Source organism: Leucopleurus acutus, assembly GCF_964270905.1.
Source record: "Leucopleurus acutus genome assembly, chromosome: 1".
Taxonomy (NCBI): domain Eukaryota; kingdom Metazoa; phylum Chordata; class Mammalia; order Artiodactyla; family Delphinidae; genus Leucopleurus; species Leucopleurus acutus.
In genome coordinates this window covers 86660212-86677806 of record NC_139142.1, presented here as the reverse complement: position 1 = coordinate 86677806, position 17595 = coordinate 86660212, and the positions used below count along the sequence as shown (strand labels likewise).

The 17595-nt window shown below is 39.6% G+C and overlaps 1 protein-coding gene across 5 annotated transcripts in view; it reads left to right on the top strand.

Moving 5' to 3' along the window:
- The window catches only part of FRMD5 (FERM domain containing 5), a gene marked incomplete at both ends in the record, with an annotated part of 341415 nt that overhangs the window by 363 nt on the left and 323457 nt on the right, over positions 1-17595 (top strand). The window lies entirely within an intron of this gene.

The window sequence follows — 17595 nt, the reverse complement described above, 5'->3', positions numbered from 1 at the left end:
GCTCCTTGAACCCGCCGGTGTGGGGAGCACCTTCCTCGGGCGTCGGGAGGGAGGCTCTTTCCCCGGCCGCCCCGTCGGGGGGCGCAGGTTTTGACTCTCTGGCCCGGCAAGGACGGCTGGCGGCTTTTCTTACATCTCTTTGGCTGGAACGATAATGGTGTATGTCATAATTTGCCCCCCGCCCAGCATTTGTGAGTCAGAGCTCTCAGAAGGTAGAATTGAACGCGTAGCCCATGCGGAGTGGCCTATTGAAGGGGATACCAGCCCTCCGGGCTTTAAAGACTTAGGCCCCCCTCTGGCCTTTCTCTCCCCAAATCTTATTCAGTTGGGCAGTTCTGGGGGGCGTGAGGTAAAGATTTAGCAACAAGTCCCAGCGATTTGAGGGTTGGCGTTGGTGAGAATCGGTGACTTACAAAAAAACGCCAACAATACGATAAGGCTGCACAGCATTTCTTCAGAACCTGGTATTTTTGAAGGGATTTTTACAACCTCTCGCTGCGTGGCACGTCAGGAGTAGTAGTCTTTCCCAGGAATGCAGTCACAGCCCTCTTCCTCCTTTATAAAGTAAGAGATAGAAAACATTAACAATGCTCCGGTGTTTAGTTCACCAGCCAGGAGGATCCTGCGCTCACTGCCGAAAACTGCCCTTTCTGGAGAAGCAAATTGAGCTGGACCCAGAGGGTCTCACCTGATCCCTTGCCTTTGCAGCAAAAAACCCGAGAGGGCTTCTCACCTCAGATGTGGCAGACAAAAACTGACGGCCGGGGTTCTACTCTCTTTGTCTCTTTCCCCGCCCCCCTCCCCCATTAATTTTTTTCGCTGACAATGCTCAATAGCGGAAAATAGCGGTGGGTGAGAAAGACGTTGGATAGTATATGAGAGCAACTGCTCTCTGCTGACTCCGTGCTCAGGTCAGCCTTCTCTCCACTTTCCTTATTCTCCCACCTCCAAAACCAACTCTGGGCATGAGTGCTGACTGCTGCCAAAGATCTATGAGGGTAGAGAAAGAGAACAAAATCTCTTTTTCAGGCCACTTAAATACAGATTAAGCAGTCATAAAGATGCTAGCCATCAAATGAAAGGATTTTTGTAGTTGAATATGATATAGAGATGTTGTGTATTATTTCCTTACTGAATGAGTGTCATGCTACTTTTTGTTTCTATTGTATCTTTATGTGTCATGTACAGTTTTTTTTTTGTTTTTTGGTGGGGGACTCAGAGGAAACATGGATTGAGTGGACATCCTTACCATTTGAATACATTGTGCAGAGCTTTTAAAGTCTTTATGCTTTGTTTTAAAATTTAAAGCATTTACACAATAGCATATCAAGGGCAGTGTGAGATTTAGACTTCATGAGTCCTAAAAATACTTTTGGGATATATGGTGAAATAAAATTTCTGGGACAGATCATTAACTTTTGCCAAGATATAAAGTACAAATGAAACACAATTCATGTCACCTGTCCATTTAGTGATAACCTTGTGGTTTTCAGGTATCACAAAAAGGCAACTAGTTATTTTTCCCAGATAGTGGAAAACCCAGTTGGCTTATTGGTATTATACTTGTGGGTGGTTTTTATTACTGTTGCGAAAAATATTTTTAAGTTGAGGAGGACTTATTGGATTTATGCTTGCTATATGCTACTTTGGTTGTATTTATTTTCCTGCTGGTCTTATTTTACATTATTACAATTTAATATGTTATAAAAATGTAGGCCACTTAAAAAAATTAAGCTTGGCGTAATATGACCATACTGTAGTAAGTGTTCACTATCTAGATATGTTAATGATTGTGCATTGTGATTCTTGCATGAAATTTAAAAAACACAGGAATTCTAAAGTATATGTAATATTGTCATTCTTTGGCACTACTATTGTGAATTGCTTTTGTTTTTACCCACGTGAGGAAATGTGGAAAATAAGACAATATTTTATGTGAAATTAATATTTTGCGCATACACCTTTTTTTGAGCATTAGAGATAGAGCTTTTCTTAGCAACTTTTCCCGCTTGTATATTTCTATTGTGTGTGTGTGTGTGTGTGTGTGTGTTTGTTTGTTGGGGGGGTGGAGAGAGAGAGGGAGGGAGAGAGAGCGAGCACATATGCGCTTATTTGTCAGACATTGGGCACAGGGTCTTTTAAATCAGTATGTGAGCTACTTACTGGGTTAAAGCAGTATTTACAACATTTAGGAATTGCAGTACTGTATATTAAAAAAAATTGGTGATAATTTGACCTCCTTTTCCTAAAAGTATTGTATGGCATATTTTTCTTTAAATAAGGTATTTATTTTAGAAAAATTTCAGTGCCTCTTGAGATCATCAGAGACCACTTAGGGTATTACAGAATCAGAAATGTATCACTGGGTTAGAGTCATAATAGCTACATTTGGTAAATTTCAGTTGTAGGAAATTCTATCAAAGTGTTGGTCTAGCCTTTCATATTGCAGCAGTTATACTGATCTGGCATTTAGGATGTGATTATTAAGGTAATGAAAATGCCTTATATCTTCTCAATGAAGGTTGCCACAGTTACCAGACTATTCTTTTATTCTTTCTGATATGCGAATGTAGTTGTAGACCATGAGAAATGAAAGTATACATAGGAGGGTTGTAGTATAATTGCTCCCCTGTGAAGAACATTGTTAACAGCTCCCTGCCAGTTTTGAAGGTCATTGCCTCATAAATGCAGATCTGGTCCATATTTTTCACACATCTGTTTCATTTAAGCACATATTTATTTACTTACCACATTTACTATCTTACTTTGTTATTTTATTTGGGAGAAAATAGGAAAAACGAAAAGGCTACCTACTATCTTTGAACTCTCCGAATGGAGTCATTTAGGTGCTTAGGCATGTAATATATAAAGAATAGATTTTTAACTATCTTTCAGGTTATAACAGCTTATAAAATATTAAGAATATATTACAGAAATGCCAGTAGAAATATGTATTGAAAAATATATATTGCCAAGTCAGAATATTAATCACTTTTTTTTGGTTATTGCTGAAAAGTAAAGCTACCCTAGAAATGAATTTGATTTTACTGGGAACACATTAAAATAACAACTGATTAAGCAGCTAGGATAGATTAGTTTTTGCAGTTAAATAAGGTGCAACCATAAATGAAATGTGTGTGCAGAGGCAGTTCTAAGTGGAACCAAGATGTGGATTTGATTGTGGCTCAGCCATTTAGTAACTGTGGGACATGGAGTAAGGGAGAGAATATTGAGGGAGAGAACACATGCATTGATCCTTGCACCTGCCAGGCACTTCTCCTGTATTATTATCTCATTTACCTCACATCAGTGTTATGGATTGATTTTATACCCATTGTACCAGCTAAAGAAAATGGGATCGTGGATTGGTGGGAGGGCCTATATTTGTTGAATGGCTAACTATGTACTAGCCTTTGTAACTATGTACTAGGCTTTGTGCTAGGTGCTTTGCTTATACCTTACATCAGCCGTTGAGAGGTAGGTGGTATTATCCTCATTTTACAGATGAAAGATAGTCCCAGATGACGGAACTTGCTCAAAGCTAATAGGTGGCTGTACTGTATTTAAACCCCAGCCCTTTTGTTTCTAAATCCCATCGTTATTCCCTCTATCCATTCTGACTCCTTAAGTTACTTCACCTGTCTGTACCTTAATTTCCTCATCTATAAAATGGAAATTTAATACTTATTTCACAGTAAAGAGAAAGTTATTTGGAGATATCACTACAAATAATAAGGAACATTTAAATAGACTAATATACTGTACTTATATTGTGCCTTATTCTATTCAGTTCAGAAATAGAATTGAGAAATGTTTTACTGTTTTAGAAAAATAATTGAACTTAAGCTGTAAGTCCCCGTAAAATGATTTCTGATTAATTTCAGTAAAATTGTGAAATCCAAGACTGGCATAACTGAAATCTTTGTTAGAACTCTTCTTTAAAATCAAGAGTTCAGGTTTGCTTTCCTTCTATTCTACCAAGTCTTTGGCTTTAAAGAGGCATTTATTGCTTGGACCGTGATTTGTCTTTTCTAAGAACTTCTGCTTCTTGGTAAGTGGAATCCTTGGTTTCATTAATGCAAAAAGGATGTTCTTAGAGAATTAGGATAATTTTATTCACAGAGAAAAACACAAGGCTGTTGTATTTTCATGAATATTGTTTTTTAAAAACTTTATTTTAAAAAGTAATTATGCTGTCTCAGGATCTCTGTTACAATAGCAAGTCAGTTAGAATCTAATTCTTAAAACTAAGTTCCAAAATTAGCCTTCTAGGATCCTAAAAGCACTTGTATTCTGTTTCTTAATTTGTATATTAAAACACTTATTGTATAAAACTAATGCAAATCAGTCTTTTCAGTACAGAAGGTACATTCTAGATGTGTATTTATGCTTTCATTCTTTTTCTTTTTGAAGAAGTCCTGTTTAAGAAGTGTCATTGGCATCCAAGAGAACCTAGATGCAATCACTACAACAGATTTTACTCAAGGGTATTTGTATGAACTTGCATTCTGTTAAGTGCTTGGAATGAATATGCTAGATGAGGCAATTCAACATAGTGTACAGAGCATGTGATTTTGAGTCCTCTGTTTATACATTGTCCAGAGACTCGTGTATCATGTATCGTGTATCATGTCTGTGATAGTAATATCATATTTAAAAAAGGAAATGTTTGCCAAAATAAAATCAGACAACCTGAAGGCAATAAACAGTCATTTTTCATATGTTTGTAGTGGTTTATGTGTAATTCTTAAAATGTGTAATCCAAAATAAATAGCAAGGCATTAGCTTTAGAGGCAATTTACCAATGATATAATAGTTACTATATTAAAATATTTTGGATTATTTTAAGAACTTTATTTTCTGATAGATTATACTTTAGAATTTATAAAGGAGAGAGTAAGAGGAAGCTATAAATCTTAAACCCCAAGAATCACAGCACCTAGTTCAGTGCCTTACATAGTTCAGTAAATACTTTTTCTGATTTGTTTGTGCTACATCATTGCTGTGTTAACTACAACACTTTAAAATTTCTTCTGCCTGAAAACAATAAACATTTTCTAACAATTGTATAACCCTTTTTGTAGTTTCATCCCATCCCATTTCGAACCGTTTTTCTCTGTAGCCCCTCTCTCTCTGGTGAGAAGTACAGTATGTAAATGTGGTATTTTATGAAGCCTGCTAACTTTTTGCAGTTATCCTTTGTTGAATTAGTGGAGCTTCAGCCCACAGCTCCTATGATTTTTTTTGTTTGTCTGTTAGGATTTCAAGCCTTTCAGGTGCCCTCACTTCCCCCATCTCTGCAGGTTTAGAAGGCTTACAGCAAATGAATACTGTGTAGTACGGTGCTTCATGGAGCGTTAGAGGTCTGGCAGAATTAGGGTATTGAGCATACGGTTCACCACAGCCACAGAACCTTCCTGCACTCCTTTCCTCCAAGTCAGTACTACATAAAGCAACCTCCTCACAGACTCATTTTCTAACCTGTTATCTGGACAGGAAGTGAACCATGCTTCCCAATCTGTTTCTAAATATGTCTATTTTATTTTATTATTTTTTAAAATTTATTTATTTATTTGTTTTTATTTTTGGCTGTGTCGGGTCTTCATTGCTGTGCTTGGGCTTTCTCTAGCTGCGGAGAGCGGGGGCTACTCTTCATTGTGGTGGCTTCTCTTGTTGTGGCTCACCGGCTCTAGGCGCACGGGTTTCAGTAGTTGTGGCTCACGGGCTTAGTTGCTCCATGGCATGTGGGACCTTCCCGGGCCAGGGATTGAACCCGTGTCCACTGCATTGGCAGGTGTATTCTTTTTCTTTTTCTTTTTAACATCTTTATTGGAGTATAATTGCTTTACAATGGTGTGTTAGTTTCAGCTGTATAACAAAGTGAATCAGCTATACATATACATATATCCCCATATCCCCTCCCTCTTGCGTCTCCCTCCCACCCTCCCTATCCCACCCCTCTAGTGGTCACAAATCATGGCAGGTGGATTCTTAACCACTGTGCCACCAGGGAAGCCCTATGTCTATTTTAAGTTGAATGCATCTTCTCTCTGATAGCCTCATCTGTAACATTCTGTTGGACTCTGCAGATCCTGTTTCTTGGAGCAGCCTCCTGTGGGTCACTCTTCCTCAGCTGTGCCTAGCCAGAGCTTGTACAAGATATGTGAATATCATGGAGGATTGGCAGCAACTTTATAGCTTCTGTATCTCACCTACATGGTGCTCAGGGAGGAGGGTGCTGCTCTCCAGGAGGCCCAGTGGCAGTTGTTGCCCCTCTGTTTTATGGCCTTGATCCTTGGGGCTCAAGCCAACCACCTGAATGGTTTTCTTATGCAGCTGAGAAATTTGGAGAGTGCTGAAGCATCTCCATCCTATGCTGTACAGTGAGTGGTATTTCCCCTAAGAAAGCAAAACACCTTGTCATACGTCCATCCTAGCCATTGAAGCAGACCTTCCGTTCCTTTAAGACCCTAGGCCCTGGTGGCCAATAGAACTTTTGAAGCTTTTACAAACATTTTACTTATGGTAGAGCCAAAGAAAGACTAGGGAGAGCAGTTTCTCTGGGAGGATAATCCCCAGATTTAAATCATGGAACTCTTGCCTCCCAAGGCCATCACGTGACGCTCATTACTGTTGTCAATATTTTGAACAAGATAGGCCCCTGTATTGGTCTTTCACCAATTATAATTACTGTACTATTTCTAGGGATGGTGTTTTACTCTGTGGTTTTTCCAGCTTAATTGCATCATATCCTAGATTTGGAAGGTAGGAACCTGTAAGGAATCTTAGGTTCAGATTCTCTAGGTTTTTGCTTGCTACTGTCAGAGTAAACATCAACTGTGTGAATCAAGTCCTCTAAGGAGATCCTTCCGTGCCATGCTCATACAGGCAAAATAATTGGGCCACATGCTTGGCAACCACTGAGTTTGTGTACAATAGCTCCATTCACTTGTCTACAGAAAACACCCCTTTGACAGTGATTATAGCTTTCATCCCCCTCCTCTACTTCTGACTCCCTGCATTACCATGACCTCATCTGTTGGTCTGTATTTAGAGGCACTCTGGACCACTCCAGAAATGCTTTAGGACTTGTTCTTGTATGTTAAAGATCATTTCAAGTTAGGCAACGACTGCCCACCAGGGGAAGCCATTCGGGATCAGGACCAAACCTAGCTATTCTTAGGCCTTATTTGAGCCATCTTACTGTGTCACAGCTCAGGGGTTTTCTTCCTTTTGTAGAAATTGTGAACCTTGTGAAAAGCAAGGAGAATAGAGTGGGGGGGTTAAACCTTCTCAGTGGTTTAAAAGTGTGGTTCCTGGATGAGCAGCATTAGTCTCACGTGGGTACTCGTTAGAAACGCAGATTCTTGTCCCCACTGCAGACCTAGCAAATCGGAAAGTTGGGGCCTGGAACTCATCAGTTTAAGTCTTTCAGCTGAGTCTTATGCTTGCTGAGGTTTGAGAATAGCTACTACTTGGTCACACAGATATTTCGTAGGTAACATTGATGAGTATTGTTGATTGACTGGATATAAAAAATGAGGGAGAAGGAGAAGCCAAGAGTGAATCTCATATTTCTGACTTTTGATTTATTTCTGAATGGCCTTAACTGATTCTCTACCCTTAAAAGGTAAAAAGTTATTTGCAGATATGCATATCTGTCTTCAAGTGGGCAGGATTCTAAAGATGGTTCATAATTCCAATTTGATGCTCTTATATTTATTGGTTAGTTTTATTTTTTGTCTTTCCTGACCTACAAACAATATGATTATTTCATATTTGTATACTGTTTTTCAAAGAAATCTTCACAACTTAAAGCACTGGGGGAATAGGAGGAGTAAAGCTCCCTGTCGTCCAAGGACTTACAACCTAGAGGGGGATTATAAACATGTAAATAGCAAACTATAAAACATCACAGAATTCAGGGCTGGGACAAGGTGATATGCTGTGGCAGTGCACATGTGGGGGACTTGAAATTAAATATTTCTCAAAGGAGGTGAGATTTGAACTAGGTCATGAAAGATTGCCAAAAGCAGAAAATGGGCTGTGTGGATGGGTAAAGGGCATTCCAGGCTAAGGTAACAGCAGGCTACTTCTAGGTAGAAAAGCTAAAAATGTAAAGCCAAGTATGCTTAGTCTTTCCTTTACTATGTTGATTTGACTTACTCTGGTACAGTTGAGTCAAACGACAGAAATCTACTTGCCTAGGAAAAATTACTGTCAGCAAATTTCAATCATTCTTGACGTGCTCAGAGGAATCAGTCTAAACTAAAAATAAATGCATAAAGCTGGCAATGAATTAAATCTAATTCCAAAACTGTGTAACACAGATTAAGATTCTTCACAAAGCAATGGCATCATATAAAGAAAAGGTAGATTGGGATATCAATCTTAATTCTGTGACTGCAGCAACTAAGTATGAATTTTATTTTCAAGAGACGTCATCAGTTTAGTTATCTGACAAAAAAAAAGAGGGTATCAAATTCCAACATTCAGCTGTTGTTTGAAAATCCTTTGACTGATACAGTGTAGCCTAGACTGTGCATTAACAGTTAGGAAATGTAACCCGTGGAGCCCTAAAAGGCACTTTTCAGCATCTCTATTCCCAAACCTAAGTGGCCACCCAAAATAGCTTTTCTGGAGGACAGAGGAGTGCTTCCCTGGATTCTCGTGTGAGCCACTGCCTGCTGGCTCCAAAGTTCCCAGCCCTATACAGGGTGCACTTTTAGCACTCAACACAGTGCCAAGCTGGAGCTTTGGGGATGGGAACCTCCAAGAAAGCACTGTTTGGCATTTGGGCAATCAATGTTCGGCAGAATGCCAATGCTAATAGGTTATTTTGCTCTGGAAGAGGAGAATAAGGAGGGATAGTCTAAAGACTGATGAATAGGGGAATGACTGACAATACAAGCACTCCATTTTGTTGGCAAGTTTAAGGAGGCTTGCTGTGAAATGGTATTATGGGAGCCAGTTAAATTAGCAAAGGCCCACAGGCCCAAGGCCTGAAAGAAATAGTGGTACCTCAAACAGCATGCCCTAGGGCACACTCAAATGTCTGGCCACTTTCATTGAATTTGTGGTAGGAAAAAGCCAAATCATTAGGAATCTTCTCAGTCTGGTACTCCCTCCAGGCACTGCATAATCAGGCAAATTATCCTTTGCCTCTAGGCAGGTGCACAGCCTTATTTCTCTATAGCTTGATTTAACTCAAGGGCCTCTAGTCTGGGTCCTAGCCTAATTCTGAGGACACCTAAGAGGAAGAGTTGGCTTCAGGAGTCCCAGAGGATTCCAGATACTCTAGTGAGGAGGTGCTACTAAGATTCTTATTTTGTCAAACATGAGCCAAGCAGGTAAGAACATTGATCACAACACAAGGAAGCAGAATTAATCAATTCACCTAAGGATCTCAAGTACTTCTGGGGGATAATTGAGGCTGGAGAAGGCATCCAGCCTGTCCTGTTTCAGATTTTTGCCTCTAGAAAAATCTAAAAGCCCCAGGAGTTATTACGGAATTGGAGGTTTGTACGTCCGGAGGACCTATGGACTAGCAATGATGTGTGGGATGTTATAAGACATGTTGAACCTACAATTTCACAGTATACACTCATCTGTACAACAGAATATCCCATCAGCTCTTTGGGAGGCCACTCAGGAAATTTGGCTGTTGAGAGACAAAAATCTGATCAAAACAGAAGGTAGTTCTAGTCCTACAGTGCAGCTTCTTCAATCTATGTCCAGTTTCAGGTTCTGGTACATGTGAAGTAGGTTAAAAAGAAAAGTGAATGAGAGTTTGCTTGGTATAGCTGTAGGACATAAGTTACTGAGCTAACTATTGTAATGTCAGATTTTATAAGCAGAATAGCTAATCAACACTTTCTTTGCTTATTTTTAAATACACCTTGGATAATTTAGACAATCTTGTTTAAATGAATACCCATAGTACAGAAAGCACATCTAGGAATTGTCTTCTAATAATTTTTATGGTAAAGGAGAACACATATTACCTGTATTTCAATTTTTGATTTTGGGTATACTAGACAGTCTGATTATTCTAAGGAGACAGATAGAATGCTATTATATTGTCTTGCTGCAAATTAGATCTTTTAGTGTATCATTATAAAATATTATGGACTATTCCTACTGATAATGTATCTCATATAATATACCTTTAGCTTCTGGTCAAAAGAAAATGACAAAAGAAGTAGAAAATCTTTACTGTCTCTTCTTGGTTTCCACAATTTTATTTCCTACCATCTTTTCTGACATGATAGCTCTTCTGTCCATCTCTTATTATGTCCTCTGTTTTATGCTGATTTATACTTTGGGCCATTCGTTTAATACAATCTCTTATCACCACTTCTAATTGGCATCACTGCCAAGTTATACATTTGCTTATGGTCAGATTCTTTGTGTGGTGGCCACACCTTCTGTTGGTGGGGGGAGGTGTTAAAAAAAGATATAATCATAGTGTATGTATATATACACTGAGGCATAATGTGATCCATATCCTTTAATTTCATTATTTAACACAAAAGTGTATATTTTAGTTAATTGGAATTTGAGACAAGACAAACAAATGAAAGTCTGTATTGTATAAAATGGTATCTTGAGGCTGGGCTGAGTATTATGTGTTTAGAGTTTTCTATTAACTTTTTTGCAGTTTTTTATACTTAATGGATTAATAGACCTAATGAGACTCTATGTCTACTGTGACTTCAGGTCTGGTTCTTTGGGAATGGATGGACATGGTAGGGCTGCCCATGACCAGGAAAGTCTTTACTCTGGACAGCTAAAGTCAGTGAAACTGGATGGAGAGTTACAATAGTTGACTAAAGGAAGAAACAAAAGATTAAAACCAGAGAAACAGTTGGGATAGAGCAAGATGAGCCTTAAGCAGAAATACCTGGTCAGAATTTGGAGGGAGAATCTGGAGAAGAAAGTTGGGGATAATGAAAGAATATTGAAGATCTGTGGGTTGGCCAAAAAGTTCTTTCGGGTTTTTTCTCTAACATCTTACGGAAAAACCCAAACGAACTTTTTGGCCAACCTGATATTTTTTGTTGTTTCAGCTGAATGTGATAGAAGAGCTTAATGGTTTAAAGGAGGCCTCTGGGCTTGGCCTCCATGTTGGGGTGATGTTTAAAATATTCAACAATCAATGAGTCATGGTGAATACCTACCTCACTGACCAAGACTCTGCCAGAGGGCACTGAAGTTGGGTCTAGCGCCCTCTGCTGCGCCAGACACTAAATATTTAGTGCTGAATCATGGGAGGTGGGGTTGGGATTGGTCCCAGGGCAGAAGGGAGAAGCCTCTCAGGGCAGAGGCTATTTGCCAACTGATAGAGATTTCAACATTTTAATGACCGGCATGGTCTTATCGATAGCACACCAAGCTGAATTCACTCCTCACTCCCTCAGGCTTCTTCTGTTAGGTGGGATGAGATGGGAACTTCCAAGAGGCCACAAGAGCTCAGGTGTTTCTGAGGTAAGATAGGGATCTGGATGAGTTCAGTTTTCCTCTTGGAACTCTAGCCTCAGTGATGGCAGGAATCAGAGCTCCTACATTGCCTTCCCTGGCTCTCCATTTGTGCTTGCCAGATATGGGGTCCCTAAAGGTCCAAGTTTTACCCTCCTGCGGAGTGGCGAACCAATTCTGACCTTTCTCATGCTTCCAAAATGCACCTCTGATCATTTTCCTTTTAAAATCCTTCAAGCTTTTCCCATTGCCTACTGGCTTACAGCCTTTTAGCTTGGCATAGGAGGTCTTCCATCATCTCTCTGCTGCCTCCCTTCCAGCCTTATCTCCTATCATCCTCCATATGCATTTTCTCCTGCTGCATGAATCATCAGCCTCTCATTACCTCCTTATTCCAGGGTAGACTCACTCCCCAGTGTTGCTGGGCAGTGCCTTGGGGGACCTTATTGTAGCACTTACCACATTGAAATGTAAATGTTCACTCACATGTTTTCCTCTCCCTAGACTGAACTGTTGGAAGGGCACAGATTATATCTTTGTACAGTTAGTAGGTAAGGTCTCATGTTGGGGCCCAAGAAATGTTGATAATAGATGTGCATGAATGAAAAATGTTATCTCTGATAAAGGGGATTATTAATAATGCAAATGTAAGGTTACCTCTGACTTGAACTAAATAGATTTTTAAAAATGAACAGTGATTTCCCTGGTGGGGCAGTGGTTAAGAATCTGCCTGCCGGGCTTCCCTGGTGGCGCAGTGGTTGAGAGTCTGCCTAACGATGCAGGGGACACGGGTTCGTGCCCCGGTCCGGGAGGATCCCGCGTGCCGCAGAGCGGCTGGACCCGTGAGCCATGGCCGCTGAGCCTGCGCATCCAGAGCCTGCGCGTCCGGAGCCTGCGCGTCCGGAGCCTGTGCTCCGCAACGGGAGAGGCCACAACAGTAAGAGGCCCGCGTACGGCAAAAAAAAAAAAAAAAAAAAAAAAAAAAAGAATCTGCCTGCCAACGCAGGGGATCCGGGGGTGAGCCCTGGTCCGGGAAGATCTCACCTGTGGCGGAGAAACTGAGCTCATGCGCTGCAACTACTTAGCCTGTGCTCTGGAGCCCACGAGCCACAACTGCTGAGCCTGCGTGCTGTAACTTCTGAAACCTGCGGGCCTAGAGCCTGTGCTCCTCAACAAGAGAAGCCACCACAATGAGAAACCCGTGCACCACAAAGAAGAGTAGCCCCCGCTCGCCACAACTAGAGAAAGCCTGCACGCAGCAATGAAAACCCAACGCAGACAAAAATAAAATAAATAAATTTATTTAAAAAAATGAACATATCGGATTTTCTGGTCTTTAGAGATACGTTATGGTGACTTCAAAAGGTGGTGATTTAGTGGTGATGGTTGCACAACTCTAGGAATATACTAAAAACCTCTGAATTGTACACTTTATAATGGTAATCTTACGTTGTGAATTTTATCTCAATTCACACATCAATTTCTTGGTTTTGACAGTGTACTGCAGTTATGTAAGTTACCACTGGGGGAAGCTGGGCGAAGGACACATGCGACATCTTTAAACTATCTTTACAATTTTTCTATTATTATAATAAAAAGTTTTAAAGAGTGATTAAATTAGTTTTCCTGAGCAAATATGTTTATTATTTAGTTAGAATTTATGGTTTAGAATGACTGTAGAAAGTTTTCTCACTTGATTAGGATCCAGTTACTTTTTTTTTTTTTTTTTTGCGGTACGCGGGCCTCTCACTGTTGTGGCCTCTCCCGTTGCGGAGCACAGGCTCCGGACGCGCCGGCGCAGCGGCCATGGCTCACGGGCCCAGCCGCTCCGCAGCATGTGAGATCTTCCCGGACCGGGGCACAGACCCGTGTCCCCTGCATCAGCAGGCGGACTCTCAACCACTGCGCCACCAGGGAAGCCCAGGATCCAGTTAGTTTACAAAATTATGTAGGATTATTTATAAGTAGATAGATACATTTTAACATATGATACTTGAAAATATAGTAAGTTCAATTATATTCTAATAAGATAAATTAAGGGTTTAGAAATATCTCAGTAGTCTTTTTTGCATCCTTTTTTTCCTGTGATTTTCTGTTCCTCTCCTTATAATGTTTCCCTGACATAATTAATTACAATTAAAATGAATGTACTGACAAATTATGCATATCATAAATGGTGCCATTCTTATGTGTTAGAGAGTTATGTAATGACCATATTATGTATCTTAATTGTAATATGTGTTAATTGATCCATTTAAAAATTTATTGAGTACTTAACTGTGTTTCTGGGCTCTGTGGTAAGCACTTTATATGCATTCTTTCATTTAATCCTACCTATTTAATAGAAAATATTATTGCCCCTAGTTACAGATGAGTACAATAAGGCTTAGAGATGTTAAACAGCTCCCCCAATGTTACACAGCTAGTCAGTGTGGGAGCTGGGATTTGAACATGGGTCTCTGACCTCAGAGTTGTTCTAACACACTGCTCTGTGATGAAGCAGGCAGTATAGTCCAATGGGGAAAACACTGATGTTGGGGAGTCAGGAGACCTGTGTTAAATGCCTGACTCTGACTGGTTAACTTTGAGGCCTTGAGCAGGTAACTTAAGCTTTAAGATGCAACTTAACCTCTCATCTGCAAAATGAGGAGGCTCAAATAGAAGACCCCTCAAGTCTCTTTTAGCACAGACATTTGTCCATGGCTCAGTAGTGTTTTTCTTTGTGTTCCCTCTGTGAAGGATATTCTTTATAAATGCAAATGTTCCTTTTAAAGTAAGAGATGTCAGAAAAGAGGTTGGTGACTGCTTCAGTCTATTATCTGGCCCTAGGTTTTGCAGAACACAAAATGTAGTTTTATCTACTCATTCAACACATTAGATTCTGGGGGATTGACTCATGCTAATCAAAGTCATAAGAATTTTTTTTTTTTGTAATCCAGAATCTGTTTGTTAATTATATAGTAGGGTACTGAATACTAGTTTCTGTCATTGTAGGCACTTCTGTTAGCATCAGAGACTTTGGAAAACCAAATTAAAAGCTTTTTTGGAAGGCAAAGAAAATCAAATCGTTTTGAGGGATATTCTTCTAGGTTGTGTAAAAGCCTTATAAACTATCTCTGCTCCATACTAGAGTTCTAGTAATGATGTATCTACCAGAATCAGTTTTTCTATCTCCCTTGAGAAGTACTTACTAAATGCTGATAAAGTCTTCTCTTTAGCCCTCCCCCATTTCATGAAGATTATGCATTAACATATGTTAATAATACATCTTCAAATTTTCTTTTTTTTTTTAAAGTTACATCCAGTCTAGAGGATACTCTGTTTACTTTGATTAGGCTTAGGTGTTTCTCAGGACTCTATTTGAAATGCCATTTTCCCCCCTAAGTTAGTGGACTTAGCCAGAGAACTTTCTTTAATTTTGTCTGTATTTCAGAGGGAGGCCTTTTTTTAAACTTTGATCTCAAATTTTAAGGGGGGTTCTGCCATAGTCCTCATATATCACTCTATCATAGACAGTATTATCTTGATGACATCAATAGGAGGCATACTCTACATATGCTATGCAGTGTATTTTAAAGGTTTCCACTATTTTTTTGCTCTCAAGTTTCCAAATAGTGTTTTCTGCATTTTCTATAATGTAAACTTGCCTTTTATAAAGTCCGTACTTGATTTACATAGACTAAAAATTCACTCTTTTATAGGTGTACAGTTCTTTGAATTTTTTTTTTTTTTTTTTTTTGCGGTACGCGGACTTCTCACTGTGTGGCCTCTCCCGTTGCGGAGCACAGGCTCTGGATGCGCAGGCTCAGCGGCCATGGCTCACGGGCCTAGCCGCTCCGCGGCATGTGGGATCTTCCCAGACCAGGACACGAACCCGTGTCCCCTGCATTGGCAGGCGGACTCTCAACTACTGCACCACCAGGGAAGCCCCTCGGTAAAGGTTTTAATTTCTCCATCAAATCTGAATGAGATCCTTGCTGGGTAGAGTAATCTTGGTTGTAGGACTTTCTCCTTCATCACTTTAAATATGTCCTGCCACTCCCTTCTGGCTTGCAGAGTTTCTGCTGAAAGATCAGCTGTTAACCTTATGGGGATTCCCTTGTGTGTTACTTGTTGTTTTTCCCTTGCTGCTTTTAATATATTTTCTTTGTATTTAATTTTTGATAGTTTGATTAATATGTGTCTTGGCGTGTTTCTCCTTGGATTTATCCTGTATGGGACTCTCTGTGTTTCCTGGACTTGATTATTTCCTTTGCCATATTAGGGAAGTTTTCAACTATAATCTCTTCAAGTATTTTCTCAGTCCCTTTCTTTTTCTCTTCTTCTTCTGGGACCCCTGTAATTCCAACCTTGTGCCCTTTTGTGGTCAGTCTCTTCCTCCTTCCCTGGATCTGTGTCAGCCACTAATCTGGTTTCTGTCCTTATGGTTTTGCCTCTTCCACAATGTCATATAAACAGAATCATACAATATGTAATCTTTTTTTTTCTTGCGGTACGCGGGCCTCTCATTGTCGTGGCCTGTCCCATTGCAGAGCACAGGCTCCAGACGCACAGGCTCAGCGGCCATGACTCACGGGCCTAGCCGTTCCGCGGCATGTGGGATCTTCCCGGACCGGGGCACGAACCCGTCCGTGTTCCCTGCATCGGCAGGCGGACTCTCAACCACTGCGCCACCAGGGAAGCCCAATATGTAATCTTTTGAATCTGGTTTCTTTCACTTAGCATAATGCTTTTTTGAGATGCAAATTATATATCATAAAGTTAATCTGTTTAAGGTGTACGATTCAACAGTTTTTAGTATTTTTACAGAGTTGTGCAGTCATCAGCATAATCTAATTTTAGAACACTGATATCACTTCCAAAAGAAACCTTGTACCCATTAGCAGTACCCTATTTCCAGTCTCCCTCCTTCCAACTCTCTGCCCTAGGCAAACTCTAATCTACTTTCTGTCTATAGATTTGCCTATTCTGGACATTTCAAATAAATGGTATCACACTATATATGGTCTTTTGTAACTTTCACTCCCTCTTCCCAACTCTCTGCCCTAGGCAAACTCTAATCTACTTTCTGTCTATAGATTTGCCTATTCTGGACATTTCAAATAAATGGTATCACACTATATATGGTCTTTTGTAACTTTTACTTGGCATAATGTTTTTGAGGCTCATCCAGGTAGTAACTTATATTAGTACTTCTTTTTTATTGCCAAATAGTTTCCCATTGTGTGGACATATCACATTTTGTTTTTCCATTCATCAGTTGATGGAAATTTGCATTGTTCCACTTTCTGGCTTTTAAAAATAATGCTATGATCATTTATGTACAAGTTTTTGTGTGGATATGTTTTCATTTCTCTTGGATATGTTATGAACATTTGTATACAAGTTCTTGTGTGGAAATATGTTTTTATTTCTCTTGGATAGATACCTAGGAGTGAAATTGCTGTGTTCTGTGGTAACTTGATGTTTAACGTTTGAGGAATTGCCAAACAGTTTTTCAGAGTGACTGCATGAGAGCTCCAGTTTCTCCACATTCTCTCCAATCATCACTGTTGTCTTTTTGATTATAGCCATTCTATGAGTATGAAGTAGGATCTCATTGTGGTTTTAATTTGCGCTTCCCTGATGACTAAAGATGCTGAATATCTTTTTATGAGTTTATTAGCCATTTGCATATCTTTTTTGAGGAACATCTATTCACTTTTGCCCATTTTTAAAATGGCTTGTCCTTATTATTGAGTTGTAAGAGTTCATTATATATTCTGGATGCAGGTCTTTTATCAGACAGATGATTTACAGATATTTTCTCCTATTCTGTGAGTTGTCTTTTCATTTTCTTGATGATATCTTTTGAAGCACAAAAGGTTTTAATTTTGATGAAGTCCAACTTATCAATCTTTTTTATTGCTTGTGCTTTGGGTGTCATATGTAAGAAATCACTGACCTAACCCCAGAAAATTTTCCTGTATTTTCTTCTAAGAGTTTTGTAGTGTCAACTCTTACATTTGGGTCTATGGTCCACTTTGAGATAATTTTTGTGTGTGATATGAGATAGGGATCTAAATTTATACTTTTACATGTTGACATCCAGTTGTCCAGCAGCTTTGGTTGGAAAGA